The sequence below is a fragment of the Micromys minutus genome (genome assembly GCF_963924665.1).
Source record: "Micromys minutus genome assembly, chromosome: 4".
NCBI classification, from domain to species: domain Eukaryota; kingdom Metazoa; phylum Chordata; class Mammalia; order Rodentia; family Muridae; genus Micromys; species Micromys minutus.
Genome location: NC_137973.1, coordinates 5,076,443 through 5,092,212, shown reverse-complemented (window position 1 = coordinate 5,092,212; position 15,770 = coordinate 5,076,443). Strand labels below are relative to the sequence as shown.

General features: G+C 37.8%; 1 protein-coding gene across 6 annotated transcripts in view; it reads right to left on the bottom strand.

The window, feature by feature from the left end:
* The window catches only part of RSRC1 (arginine and serine rich coiled-coil 1), a 326,235-nt gene that overhangs the window by 293,755 nt on the left and 16,710 nt on the right, over positions 1–15,770 (bottom strand). The window lies entirely within an intron of this gene.

Here is a 15,770-nt window from a genome sequence, read left to right as displayed (position 1 = left end):
ACACAATAAAACTGAATGAGGAAATTTAAGGCATATAGCAGATATCAGTACCAGAATAAACAGGTGTACTTCGGGAGTTCCAGGGAGTAAGAGGGAAAAACAAATAGAAAGTTTATTTGGAAAAAATAATAGCAGAATTTTTCTCTACATAAAACAGAAAATAAGCATCTGATAAAACACTGAAATACACAAAACTGTATTATGCAAATAAAAGAGACAAAGTTTCTGAAATAAATAAAATCTGAAGCTTTTCACTGCTAGGTCTGCCTTATAGGAAATATTAAACGTGCCCTGCAAGTTCAAACGAGAAATCCTGGACAGCAGCATAAGAACACCGTGAAAAGGCTCCGTGAAAATGTACACTACATGATACCACAAAACTAGAATGATACAGAACATATTGTTGGTGGTTTGTATTTTTGTGTTTTGTTTGGTTTTCAGATTCTAGAAATGGAATCAAGGGCCTCATGCATGCTAAACCACTAAGCTATATCCTTATATTTCACAAAACACTTTTAAGTCTTAGAGAAATTTCAATAACAAAAATCATAAAAACGGAAGCAAGCATGAAATCACACTGATGTACACTGTTATGCAAACTGTGATGTCAAAGCATAAGGTATAGATAAGTGGTTACCACTTTAGTTGAAAGAGTGAACTTGGGAGAAGTAAGCCTAAAAATGAGGCAGGCTAAACTCTCATGCAAGAGCCAAATTTATTCAGAGCATCAGGCAATTTACACTCTAAGGGTTAAAAGGAGTCACATGAGCCAGGCAGTGGCAGCACACAGCTTTGACCCCAGAAGGCAGAGGCAGATAGATCTCTGAATTTGAAGCCAGTCTAGTCTACAGAATGAGCTCTGAGGACAGCCTGGGAGACACACACACACACACACACACACACACACACACACACACACACACAGAGTCACAAGTAAGGTGTTCAATCACAAGAACATGGACCAAAACCTCACAGAGGCATATTTAACACAGCTGAAGCAAACTCACCTCTATTTGCTACACCTGGAAAGAGCACAAATACACATTCCAAGAACAATTTTGTTTGAAGAAACTGAGGTCACAGGACTCAAAATGCTCACACCTCCATTCATTCCTGGATTGTGTTCCAACAGATAAGGAGATGCTTGAGTAAAGCACTTGTATTCAACTAAGGTTGCCTTGGCTTAAAATACTGTAGGATTTTCATAAACACTTTATGATAACTAAAGAAAAGAACCTACTGAAGACACACAAATAGGAATAAGAAAGAAAGAAAAGGTGATCTGAGAGATAGCTCCACGATTAAGAGCATGGATTGCTCTTCCTGAGTTCAATTCCCAGCAACCACATGGTGGCTCACAACCATCTGCAGTGGGATCTGACACCCTCTTCTGGTGTGAAGACAGTACAGTGTGTTCACATAAGATAGTAAATAAATAAACAAACAAATAAGAAAGAAATGAAAGCATATTAGTACCAAAACTGGATACAAAGGAAGGTGACAAAGAACAAAACAGGGCAAGACACAGAATGATAGAAAAGAATTGACCAATTGGCAACAGCGTTTTTTCCAATATAATTACTTTTGTTTTTATTATTTGTTTGCTTGTTTGTTTGTTTTTCTGGTTGGTTGGTTGGTTGATTGTTTTAGTGTGGCTTTTGGTGTTGGTTGTTGTTAAAAGACAGGGTCTCACATAGTCTAGGCTGACTTTAACCTCACTTTATAGTTTGAATCATTCTAATCCTTTGTAATCCTACCTCTCAAGGGCTGGGATTACAAAGGTATACCCACAAGCTAAACAGAGACTCTCAAGAGGAATCTCAAACAGCTGAGAAATAGAAAGCCATGTTCAACATACTTAGCCATTAGGAAAATACGAATCAAAATTACTTTGAGATTCCATCTTACACTTGTCAGAATGGCTAAGATCAAAAAAAAAAAAAAAAAAAAAAAAAGTGACAGCTCATACTGTCAAGGATATAGAGCAAGAGGAACACTATTTTTTTTTTCCCCACCTGTGGGAGTGTAAACTAATAGAGCCATTATGGAAATCAATATGGTGGTTCTTCAGAAAGCTAGAATCAATCGACCTCAAGATCCAGCTGTACCACTCTTGGGCATGTACCCAAAGAAGGCTCCATGCTAGCACAAGAACACTTGCTCAGTCATGGTCACTGCTGCTCTGCTCATAATAGCAGAGACTGGAAACAACCCAGATGTCAACAGAAGGATTTAAAAATAGTGTGGTGCATTTACACAATGGAATACTACTCAAATATTCAAAAAAATGACAAGAAATTTACATTCCAATGGATGGAACTAGGAAAGTTCATCCTGAGTGAGGTAACCAGACCCAGAAAGATAAATGTGATCAGTTCTTTATCCAGCCATCATCAGAGAAGCTTTTTCCTCTAACAACTGAGACCCCACAGACAGGCATTGCACACAGAAAACCTTAGAACACACTAAATGGAATGTCTCCACCAAATCCCTCCCCTCAGAGCTCAGGGAACCCAGTTGAAGAGGAAGGGGAAAGAGTATAAGAGCCAGAAGGGATGGAGGACACAAGAGGAACAGGGCCTTCTGAATCAACTGAGCAAAGCTCATAAGAACTCGGAGACTGAAGTACCGTGCACAGGACCTGCACAGGTCTGGAAGGGTCTTCACTAGGTCCTCCACATATATAGTACTGCTTCTAACTTAGTGCTTTCATGGGACTCTGAGTGTATGAGCCAGTGGGTCTCTGATTCGTGTGCCTGCTCTTGGGCTCTTTTCCTTCTGTTGGTTTGCCTTGTCCAACTTTGATGTCATGGTTTTCCTTTATTTTATTTCATTTTACTCTGTTGTTTTGTTACCTCCTAGAAGCCTGTTCATAACTGAAGGACAGACGGGGAGAGGATCTGGATGGCGGTGATGTAGAGAGGAACTGGGTGGGATGAGCAAAGGGAGGGAAAGTGTCATCAGGATATATGTTATGAGAAAAGAACCTTGCTTGTTTGTTTTGGTTTTTTGAGAGACAGTATTTCTGTATAGTCCTGGCTATTTATTTTTAATAAAAATTGATAGGGAATAAAAGAAAAGGGGGGCATCAACTTGAGAGTGGGGGAGAGCCATGAGAAGGGTTGGAGAGCAAACACTGTTGCTAATGCCAAGAAGTGCATACTGACAGGAGCCTGATATAGCTGTCTCCTGAGAGGCTCTGTCAGAGCCTGAGAAATACAGAGGCAGATGCTCACAGCCAACCATTGAACTGAGAATAGGTTCCTTAATGGAGGAGTTGGAGGAAGAATTGAAGGAGTTGAAGGAGTTTGTAACCCCATAAGAACAATACCAACCAACCAGAGCTCCCAGGGATTAAAACACTATCCAAAGAGCACACATGGAGGGACCCATGGCTCCAGCTGCACATGTAGCAGAGGATGGCCTTGTTGGGCATCAGTAGGAGGAGAAGCCCTTGGTCCTGCCAAGGCTTGATACTGCAGTGTAGGGGAATGTCAGGGTGGGAAGGAGAGAGGAGGTAGGTGGGTGAGTGAACTGCCTCACAGAAGCAGGGGTGGAGGTGAATGGAATAGGGGGTTTATAGAGGGAAATCCAGGAAAGGAGATAACAGTTGACATGGAAATAAAATATATCCAATAAAATCATAAAAACAAAAGAGAATGATTGGAGGGAGAGAAAGTGGGAGGGGCTGGGGGAAGAAAGGGAAAGAAAAAGTAATGCAATTATTTGAGTAAAAATTATGTGATGGCAAAAACCACCAACCAAACAAACAAACAAACAAAAAAGCCAAAAACCAAATGTGTGCCCAGTTTTATGTGGTGGGAAGCTAGGGATAGCTTTCCACATGTAAGGTAAGCTCTCTACCAACTGAGCTATATCCCTCACCCCTGTAAGTACTTTAAATATAAGGATGTTAAATCTCTCCAAACAAGCAAACGAATAAAAAATAAAACCATAGTATAACTGGGTGAATTAACAAAACAGTATGAAACTAACTGCTGCCTATAAGACATAAGCCTCCCACAACACATATACAACAGAGGACTCTCGGGTCTGGGTTCACACAGAGAAGATGCACCTAACCCTCAAGAGACTAGAGGCCCCAGGAGTTTAGGTATCTTTTGGGATGGGTGGGGTGGGGACATCCTTGTGGAGACAGGGGAAGAAGTAATAAAATTTTAAGTATAAAAATAAAAGTAAATAATAATAATAATAATAAAGACACATGCCTTACAACAGTAAGAACATGGTGAAAAACCCATGGTTATGGAAACCATAGGGGAATGAGGGAGCTCACTACTGATTTTTAGATAAATTGGAATGGAACTTGTCATAATGCTCTATTGCTGTGGCAAGACTCCAGACCCAGGCAACATTTAATTGGGTCTGGCTGACAGTTTTAGATGTTTAGTCCATTGTCATCATGGTGGGAAGCATGTGAGGCACAGGCAGACCTGGTGCGAGAGAAGAAGCCAAGAGTTCTGCATCTGGATCAGGAAGCAGCAGGGAGAGAGAAAAACACAGGGCCTGGCTTCAGCATCTGAAACCTCAAAGCCCAAGGCCAGTGTCAAACTTCCTCCAACAAGGCCACACCTACTAATAGTGCCACTCCTTATAAGCCTACAGGAGACATATTCATTCCAACGACCAAACTAAGCTCTAAATATGTTTATTACAGCCTTAGTCACAGAAACTTCTCTTTTCAGATGACTCAGAACTGGTCAAAGTTCTAAGAATACATGACAATCCTAAGGTCAGCTCTAAACAGGGTATTTACACTACCCTTTAAAGTTCAAGGAACATCACAGAAGAGGGAACAGAGAGAATGGAGTGTTTGAACACAGGAAGACAGGCTGTAAAACACTATCTCCATAGCATGACACAGCATGGTGATAAGCTCACCAGGTTCCAGTGGATGGTTCCAAACCCCTAGCCACAAAAATAATCCTGATTAAAATCAAGGGGTCAGAAAACAAGATGTGAATATAGAAATGTGACTTTGCCTTGGAAGAAGGAGGGAATGATGACAGGAGTAGAAAGGAGAGAACAGAAGGAGGAGTAAGAAGAAACAGAGTGCAGTCTATACAAGTATGAAGTTGCCAGAGAACAAATTTAATCAATAAAATAAGGAGACAAGCCTTAGCTATAAAGACATACATTGAACAAAGAATGGAAATATAGTCAATATACATGGTAACCAAAGAGAATAGAAGTGGCAAAACTTAGAGCAAACAATACAGACTATACGCCAACAACTGTCACAAGAGGAAAGGGTAGTTACAGGAAGTCATCCAGTCAGCAGGAAGGCAGAACAGTTTTAAGCACATATGCAACAAACATCACAGCACACAAATATATGAAGCAAATATCCACAAAGATGACATGGAAGATACTAGTAATAATAATAGGAGGAGATTTTAGTACAGTGTTACTTGCTGATTTTGCATGAGCATGTTTGGGCATGTACATATCATGGTACACATGTGGAGGTCAGCAGATAATTGGAAGAACTTGGTGTTCTCCTTCTACCCGTGGGTCTCAGGGATCCAGTTCAGGTCCTCAGGTCTGACAGCACACTGGACAGTTAACCTTCACCAGTTAAGGCATCTTATCTTGCCAGCCTGTCAGAGATTTTAATGCTCCATTTCCAGTAATGAATAGAACTTTTAGTATAGTATATATAAATATGTATGTATGAGTATATGCATAAAATAAACCATGATGTATTTACCATTCAGCAGTAAAAAGTAACAAGTACTAATATAAGAATGAAAGCATTAAGAAGAGGGAATATGCAAAATATTATGACTATATAATTTTAAACAAAATTCTCCAATACAATGTAGTAAGATTCATACTACAGAATACTGTCCATCAATCAAAAGGCATGATGATCAACATACATACAATAAATCTCAAAAGTATTATGGTTAGCAAAAAGCCTTAACAAAACATACATGGTACATGACTGCAGGCATATGAAATTAATCTATTAAAAAAGAAACCAAAACTGTGCTTCCCATTCAGTTAAAAGCAGGAATTAAGAAAAGTTATAAGTGAGCTATCTGGTCTATTATTTTGAAAGTTAAATGCATTTGTCAAGTTCAACAAATGTATACTTAAAACTGTACACTGTAAAATTATGAATTTTACCACAAAATAAAAAGGTTTAAAGTATTTTTTCAAAAGAAAAATTTGTGAAATACTCTAAGATTTGATTCTAAAATATTTAAAATGAATATATACACATATCTGGAACAACAGAGGAAACTTTAGGATGAATTAATACAGAGAAGAAATGAGTAGGTACATGATAAATCAAGTAGAAATTTAATGGAAATGTCTAGGTACTGAATAAGAGGATTCAATATAAAATTACATCAACTTTGTTATACATCTGGAAATTTTAATATTTTGGAGGAAAAAAAAGTTCACTGAATATACTTAAGCAGAAATTTCAAGAAAATTTGTAGCTGTAAACACTTTTCTGTTTTTGGGTTTTGTTTTCTTGTTGTTGCTGCTGTTATTTTCTGAGGTAAGGTTTCTCTGTGTAGCCCTGGCCATCCTGCAACTCACTTTGTAGAGCAGGCTGGTCTCAAACTCATAGATCTGCCCCCTGAGTGCTGGAATTAAAGGCGTGTGCGGCTACACCTGGCCTGCATGAAACACTTTTATCAACAGAAGATATACATGCAAATATAAATTAATTCCCAGCTCGCTAGGGCTAGGAAAGTGGTTCAGTGGGTGAAGGTGCTTACTGCCACGCCTGCACTCAGTCCTTGGGATCCAGAAAGTAAAATGAAGCAGTTCTCTCATCTCTACAAATTGATTCACACTATAGATTGAACATGCCTACATGTATACATACACACACACACACACACACACACAGACACACACACACACAAGTGTATTTTTAATTATAAAACAAATAAATAAAATACAGAAGAGACTAGAGAGATAATTCAGTGGTTAGGAGCACTGTCTGTTCTTACAGAGGACCAGGATCAACTCCTAGTACCTACATGGCAGCTCATAACTGTCTATAACTTCAAAATCTGACAGATATACATGCAGGCAAAACATCAATGCACATGAAGCAATAATAAGTAATGATTTAGAATAGGAAATGAGAATAGAGAAGATAACCTAGAAAACACGAAAGTCTACCCTTTATCTGCTTGTTTGCTCTTGTGCAGCCCCCACTCCCCCAGGTCTCTTTCAAACTTGATGCAGCTCAGCAGGACTCTCCTACCTCTGCCGCTTTTGTTCTGGGATTATAGATTACAGGCGTGTACTAGCTGGCCACGGTGGCATTTTTAATTTTACTATTATTTTAGATGTATTTATTTATTTTCCGAATGAGTGCACCATCTGCATGTACACCTGCAACCAAGAAGAGGGCATCAGATTATTACAGATGTTGTGAGCCACCATGTGGTTGCTGAGGACTGAACTCAGGACCTCCGGAAGAGCACACACTGCTCTTAACAACAGAGCTGACTCTCCAGCCCACATTTTTTCCCTCTTAAATGTAGGTAATTTGTCAGATAATTTGAATTAAAAAACAGTTGTAATAATAAATTACTGAAGGACAAGAGGACTGACTAAGCACTGAAGTAATGGAAAAGCCTGGAGTCACTGAGGGCACATTGAAGACCTCTAGGCACTTATTTAACATCCACAGAAAATGGAATATATACTAGACAAAGACATTTATCAAAGCAAGTCAAAGGAAAGGAATATTCAAGGTGTACAAATTCTGTTAAAGAAATCAAGAAAGTTACTATATATGGCACTGAGCCCAGAGAGTTTCCTGAATATATCAAACCTTCAAAAAGCACAATCCCCTAACCCAAATTGTTCCTGGGCATTGAAAATGAAGTGGGAAATTTTGAGTTCTCTTTGTGAAGCAAGGGAATTATCTAAAAATGTAGATAATTATTTAATTAAGGCAGAACAAAGAAGCAATATCACATAAAAATATCAATGTAAGTGTATAAAGTTTAAAAATTAGAGAAGAGGAGTTCATACCACACCAAGAAAATAACAAATATAGATCTACTGAGATTCACACCAAAATGCAACACTGTTCCTTAAAAATCTAAAGGTGGCTGTCATTTCTACTCTGGATGAAAGGCTTCAAGACAATTCAACACTCAGCACCCATTTCTGGAGGGGGAAGAAGGTGATGGGCCTGCTCTTAAAACAGAAAAATACATATGCTAAGCTAACCCAAGAGACAGAAGAAATACAAAACATTTGTTTGAGTAAAATCACAGAAAAAAAAATGTCTATCATTTCAAATGCTAAGAAATTAATGATCCTAAAAATTAAAAGCAATACAATAAGAGGGGACAAAGAAAATGAAAGGCTAAGAATTAAAAGACAGAATCAGCCCGCTAACAACAGGAATCACACCCTACGGGAAGAGATCCGAGGACAGCTGGGTGTTCAGAGCTTTCTGGGACTAATATCCAATTATCAGTGACTGCATATTATGTCTGTTCTTTGGTGACTGAGTTACCTCACTCAGGATGATATTCTCTAGATGCATTCATTTTCCTAGGAAATTCATAAATTCATTGCTTCTAATAGCTGAGTAGTACACCATTGTGTAAATATACCACAATTTCTGTATCCATTCATCAATAGAAGGGCATTCTTTCCAGCTTCTAGGTATTATAAATAAGGCTGCTAGGAACATGGTGGAGCATGTGTCTTTACTATATGCTGGAACATCTTTGGGGTAAAAATACTCAATAAAATTCTTGCAAACCAAATCCAAGAACATTTCAAAACGATCATTCACCATTATCAAGTAGGCTTCATCCCTAGGATGCAGGGATGGTTTAATATACAGAAATCTATCAACGTAATTTACCATATAAACAAACTCAAAAAAAAAAAAAAAACAAAAAAAACCACACGGTCATCTCACTAGATGCTGAGACAGCATTTGACAAAATTCAACACCCCTTCATGTTAAAAGTCTTGGAAAGAGCAGGAATCCAAGGCCCATACCTAAACATAATAAAAGCAATATACAGCAAACCAATAGCCAACATCAAACTTAACAGTGAAAAACTTGAAGCAATCCCACTAAAATCAGGGACTAGACAAGGCTACCCACTCTTCCCCTACCTATTCAATATAGTTCTCAAAGTCCTGGCTGGAGCAATTAGACAGCAAAAGGAAATCAAAGGGATACAAATCAGAAAGGAAGAAGTAAAAACATCACTATTTGCAGATGACATGATAGTATACTTAAGTACCCCCAAAAATTCCACCAGAGAACTTTTATAGCTAATAAACAACTTCAGCAAAGTGGCTGGATATAAAACTAACTCAAACAAATCAGTAGCCTTCCTCTACTCAAAGGACAAATATGCTGAGAAATAAATGAGGGAAAAGATACCCTTCACAATAGTCACAAACAATATGAAATACCTTGGTGTGACCCTAATTAGGCAAGTGAAGGAACTGTATAACAAGAACTTCAAATCTCTGAAGAAGGAAATCGAGGAAGATCTCAGAAAATGGGAAGATCTCCCATGCTTATGGATTGGAAGAATCAACATTGTATAAATGGCCATCTTACCAAAAGAAATCTACAGATTCAATGCAATTCCCATCAAAATTCCAATTCTTCATGGAGTTAGAAAGAGCAATTTGTAAATTCATCTGGAATAACAAAAAACCTAGAATAGCGAAATCTATCCTCAACAACAAGAAAACTGTTGCAGAAATCACCATCCCTGACCTCAAGCTATATTACAAAGCAATTGTGTTAAAAATTGTTATAGGTACAAAGACAGGCAGGTAGATCAATGGAACAGAAGAACCAGAAATGAACTCTCACACATATAGTCACTTGATTTTTGACAAAGGAGCTGAAAACATTCAATGGAAAAAGGACAGCCTCTTCAACAAATGGTGTTGACTCAACTGGCACTCAGCGTGCAGAAGAATAAAAATAGATCCTTTTTTATCTCCTTGTACAAAGCTCAAGTGCAAGTGGATCAAAATCTCCACATTAAACCAGGTACACTGATACTATTAGAACAGAAAGTGGGGGAAAGCTTAGAACACATAGGCACAGGGGAAATTTTCCTGAACAGAACACCAATGGCTTTTGCTCTAAGACCAAAGATCGAGAAATGGGACTTAATGAGATTGCAAAGTCTCTATAAGACTAAGGACACTGTCAAGAAAAGAAAAAGGCAGCCAACAGAATGGGAAAAGATCTTTACTAATCCTACATCTGATAGAGGGCTAATATTCAATATATACAAAGAATTTAAGAAGTTAGACTCCAGAGAATCAAACAATCCTATTAAAAAATGGGGTAAAGAGCTAAACAAAGAATTCTCAACTGAGGAATATCAAATGGCTGAAAAGCACCTAAGGGGATGCTCAACATCCCTAGTCATCAGGGAAATGCAAATCAAAACAACCCTGAGATTCCACCTCACACCAGTCAGATTGGCCAAGATCAAAAACTCAGATGACAGCAGATGCTGACAAGGATGCAGAGAAAGAGGAACACTCCTCCACTGTTGGTGGGGTTATAAGCTGATACAACCACTCTGGATATCAGTCTGGCGATTCCTCAGATAATTGGACACAGTACTACCTGAAGACCCAGTTATTCCAAAATTAACCTCATAGTTGGTCATAAAGCAGGCCTCGACAGATACAAGAAGACTGAAATACTCGCATTGATCCTATTAGATCAACATGGACTAAGGCTGTTCTTCAATAACAAAAAAATTAACAAAAAGCCCACATACACATGGAAGCTGAACAATGCTCTACTGAAAGAAAGAAATAAAGAAAGAAATTAAAGACATTTTAGAATTTAATAAAACTGAAAGCACAACAAACCCAAACTTATGGGAGATACTGAAAGCAGTGCTAAGAGGAAAACTCATAGTGCTCAGCACCTGCAAAAATAAATTGGATAGAATATACACTAGAAGCTTGACAGCACAGCTGAAAGCTCTAGAACAAAAAGAAACAGATACACCCAAAAGGAATAGACGGCAGGAAATAATCAAACTCAGAGCTGAAATCAACTAAGTAGAAACAAAAAGAACTATACAAAGAATCAACAAAACCAGGAGCTGGTTCTTTGAGAAAAATCAACAAGATCAATAAACCCTTAACCAGAATAACTAGAGGGCACAGAAAGGGTATTGAAATTTAAAAAATCAGACATGAAAGGGGAGACATAATACCAGAAACTGAGAAAGTTTAAGAAATAATCAGATACTACTAAAAAGCCTACTCAACAAAACCTAGAAAATCTAGAGGATATGAACATTTTTTTAGACAGATTCCAGGTACCAAAGTTAAAAAGCAAGATTAGATAAAATCATCTAAACAGTTTCATAACCCCTAAAGAAATAGAAGCAGTCATCAAACATCTCCCAACCAAAAAACTTAGATGGGTTTAAGGCAGAATTCTATCAGACTTTCATAGAAGACTTAATACCAATACTCTCCAAACTATCCCACAAAATAGAAAGAGGGAACACTACTCAACTCATTCTTCGAAGCCACAATTACACTCATTCCCAAACCACACAAAGACCCTACAAAGAAAGAGAACATCTGATCAATTTCAATCATGAACATCAATGCAAAAAATACACAATTAAATTCTTACAAACTGAACCCAAGAACACATCAAAATGATCATTAACCATGATCAAGTAGGCTTCATCCCAGGGATGCAGGGATGGTTCAATACACAGAAATCCATCAAAGTAATTCACTATATAAACAAACTAAAAAAACAAAAACAAAAACAAACACATGGTCACCTCATTAGATGCCGAGAAAACATTTGACACAATTCAATAACCCTTCATGTTAAAAGTCTTGAAAGATCAGAAATTCAAGGTCCATACCTGAACACAGTAAAAGCAATATAAGCAAACCGGTAGCCAACATCAAACTAAATGGTGAGAACTTGAAGCAATTCCACTAAAATCAGAGGCTAAACAAGACTACAGACTTTCTCCCTACCTATTCAATATAGTACTGGAAGTTCTAGCCAGAGCAATTAGACAGCAAAAGGAAACCAAAGGGATAGAAATTGAAAAGGAAGAAGTAAAAACATCACTATTGGCAGATGACATCATAGTGTACTTAAGCGACCCCAAAAACTCCACCAGAGAACTCCTACAGCTGATAAACAACATCAGCAAAGTGGCTGGATATAAAATTAACTCAAACAAATCAGTAGCCTTCCTCTACTCAAAGAATAAACAGGCTGAGAAAGAAATTAGGGAAAAGACAGCCTTCACAATAATTACAAATAAAATACCTGGGTATGACCCAAACCAAGCAAGTGAAAAATCTGTATGACAAGAACTTCAAGTTTCTGAAGAAAGAAACTGAAGATCTTCAAAGATGAAAAGATTTACCATATGCATGGATTGGCAGGATTAATATAAGAAAAATGGCCATCTTGTCAAAAGCAATCGACAGATTCAATGCAATCCCCATCAAAATCTCAACTCAATTCTCCATGGTCTTAGAAAAGGCAATTTGCAAAATCATTTAAAATAACAAAAGACCCAGGACAGCAAAAACTCTTCTCACCAATAAAAGAACTGCTAGAGGAATCACCATGCAAGCTGTATTATAGATCAATGGTGATAAAAACCGCATGGTATTGGTACAGAGACAGGCAGGTTGATCAATGGAATAGAATTGAACACCCAGTAATGAACCTACAAACCTCTGGTCACTTGAACTTTGACAAAGGAGCCTAAAACATTCAATGATAAAAGGGCAGCCTCTTTAACAAATGGTGCTGGTTCAACTGGCAGTTAGCACGCATAAGATTGTAAATCAATCCATTCTTATCTCCTTGTAGGATGCTGAAGATCAAGTGGTTCAAAGACCTCCACATAAAACCAGGTACACTGAAACTATTAGAACAGAAAGTGGGGAAGAGCTTAGAACACATAGGCACAGGGGAAAATTTACTGAACAAAACACACCAATGGCTTTTGATCTAAGATCAGGAATGGACAAATGGGACCTCATAAAATTGCAAAGTTTCTATACGGCAAAGGACACTGTCAAGGGGACAAAATGGCAATAGAGTGGGAAAAGATCTTTACTAATCCTACATCTGACAGAGAGGTAATATCCAATATATACAAAGAACTCAAGAAGTTAGACTCTAGACAATCCTATTAAAAAATGAGGTACAGAGCTAAACAAAGAATTTTCAACTGGGGATTATCTAATGGGTGAGAAGCTCCTAAAGAAGTGCTCAACATCCCTAGTCATCAGGGAAAAGCAAATCAAAACAACCCTGGCATTCTACTTTAAAGCAGTCAGAATGACTAAGATCAAAAATTCAGGTGACAGCAGATGCTGGGGAGGATGTGGAAAAACAGGAACATTCCTCCACTGTTGGTAGGATTGCAAACTGGTACAACCACTCTGGAAACAGTCAGAAGGACCTAGCTATACCACTCCTGGTCATATTCCCCAAAGATGCTCCAACATATCACAAGGACACATGCTCCACCATGTTCATAGCAGCCTTATTTGTAATAGCCAGAAGCTGGAAAGGACCCAGATGTCCTTCAACAGAGGAATGAATACAGAAAATGTGGTACATTTACATGAAGTACTACTTAGATATTAAAAACAATGACTTAATAAAATTCTTAGGTCAATGAATGGAACTAGAAATTATTCTGAGTGAGGTAACCCAGTCGCAGAAGAACACACATGGTATTCACTCACTGATAAGCAGATACTAACCCAAAAAACGATCTCTGGATACTCAAGACACAATTCACAGGCCTTTTGAAGCTCAAAAAGAAGGAAGATCAGAATGTAGATTCTTCAGTCCTTCTTAGAAGAGAGAACAAAACACTCATGGGAGAAAATACACAAATTTGAGGAGCAGGGATTAAAGAAAAGATAATCCAGAGACTACCTAACCTGGGGGTCCACCCCATATGCAGCCACCAAACCCAGTCACTAATGCTGATGCCAATAAGTGCTGACTGGCAGGAACCAGATATAAATGTCTCCTTAGAGACTCAGCCAGATCCATACAGATACAGAGGAGGATGCTTGCAGCTAACCATCGACTGAACACAGGAACCCCAACGAAGGAGCTAGAGAAAGAACTGAAGGAGCTAAAAGGATTTGCAACCTCATGGAAAGAACAAAATTATCAACTAACCAAACCCTTCAGAGCTCCCAGGGACTAAAACACCAACCAATGAGTACACATGGAGACACCCAAGGATCTAGTTGTATATTTAGCAGATAACATTGTCTGGCATCAATGGGAGGAGAGGCCTTTGGTCCAGTGAAGGCTCATTCTCCCAGTGTAGGGTAATGCCAAGGCACTGAGGTGGGAAAAGATGACTGGAAGAGTGAACACCTTCATGGAAGCAAGGGAAGAGGGTATGATAGTGGGGGGAAAGCAGTTAATATAAATACAGAGAATATCAATTAAGAAAAAAAAGAATTAAAAGGCAAAACTACGTGCATTTGTAGATGAACCATAGAAATGCACACATGAACTAGCACAATAAAAGGACTGGGTAGCAAAGTACACAAGATTAACATGAGTTCCACAGGTTTCATACATGAAAATAACAAGTAGTTATGTATCCTATGTACAGAAAATTCTATCTATAATGACAGTAAGAAGTTAAACTACTTTGGGATGAATTTAGCAAGAAATGAGCAAAATGTTATGAAAAAAACATTCCTAATAAAAATTAAATAAAACCTAGAGTCTACTCTAAAATAAATAGCATGACAAAAGGTGTCTACTGTCCTTATAAATTTGATGAGGGCAGGAGAGATGGCTCAGAGGTTAAGAGCACTGACTGCTCTTCCTGAGTTCAAATCCCAGCAACCACATGATGGCTCACAACCATCTGTAATGAGATCTGATGTCCTCTTCTGGTGTGTCTGAAGACAGCTACAGTATAATATAAATAAACATAAATAAATCTTTAAAAATAAATAAATAAATAAATAAATAAATTTGATGAAATCTGACTAAAAGTAACACCAAGCCTTTATAGTATAAACTAGGTGAGTTAATAGAAAATTTATATTCATATAAAACGTAATTGGGTAATCGCTGGAAAAAAAACAGGTAAAAGAAAGGAGAAAATATCCCTACTTAAAATTAAAATATGCCTAAAGTTTCCATGACTGCAAGAACATTACCTAGATATAAGACCAAGAAACATGCCAGTGACTTTTAATTAAAACCTAGGTCACAATATTCATAATTCTTAGAAATCAGAAACTACATGTGATATTCAAAAAAAAAGGATAAGCTAAGTTTGACCTGGCAAGAAAAGATAAAAATGTATAAAAGATTTTTAAAGAAAAATAATTATGGGCTATATAAAGCCAACATTACAGAGTTGCAAGAAACAAGTTGATACAACTACTCTGGTAATCAGTCTGAAGGTTCCTCAGAAAATTGGACATAGTACTACCTGAGGACCCAGCTATTCCACTTCTGGGTGTATACCCAAAAGATGCTTTAACATCTAACAAGGACACATGTTCCACCATATTCATAGCAGCCTTTTTTATAATACCAGTAACTGGAAAGAACCCAGATGTCCTTCAACAGACGAATGGATACAGACATTGTGGTACATTTACACAATGGAGTACTATTCAGCTATTATAAACAATGACTTCATGAAATTCCTAGGCAAATGGATGGAACTAGAAGCTATCACCCTGAGTGA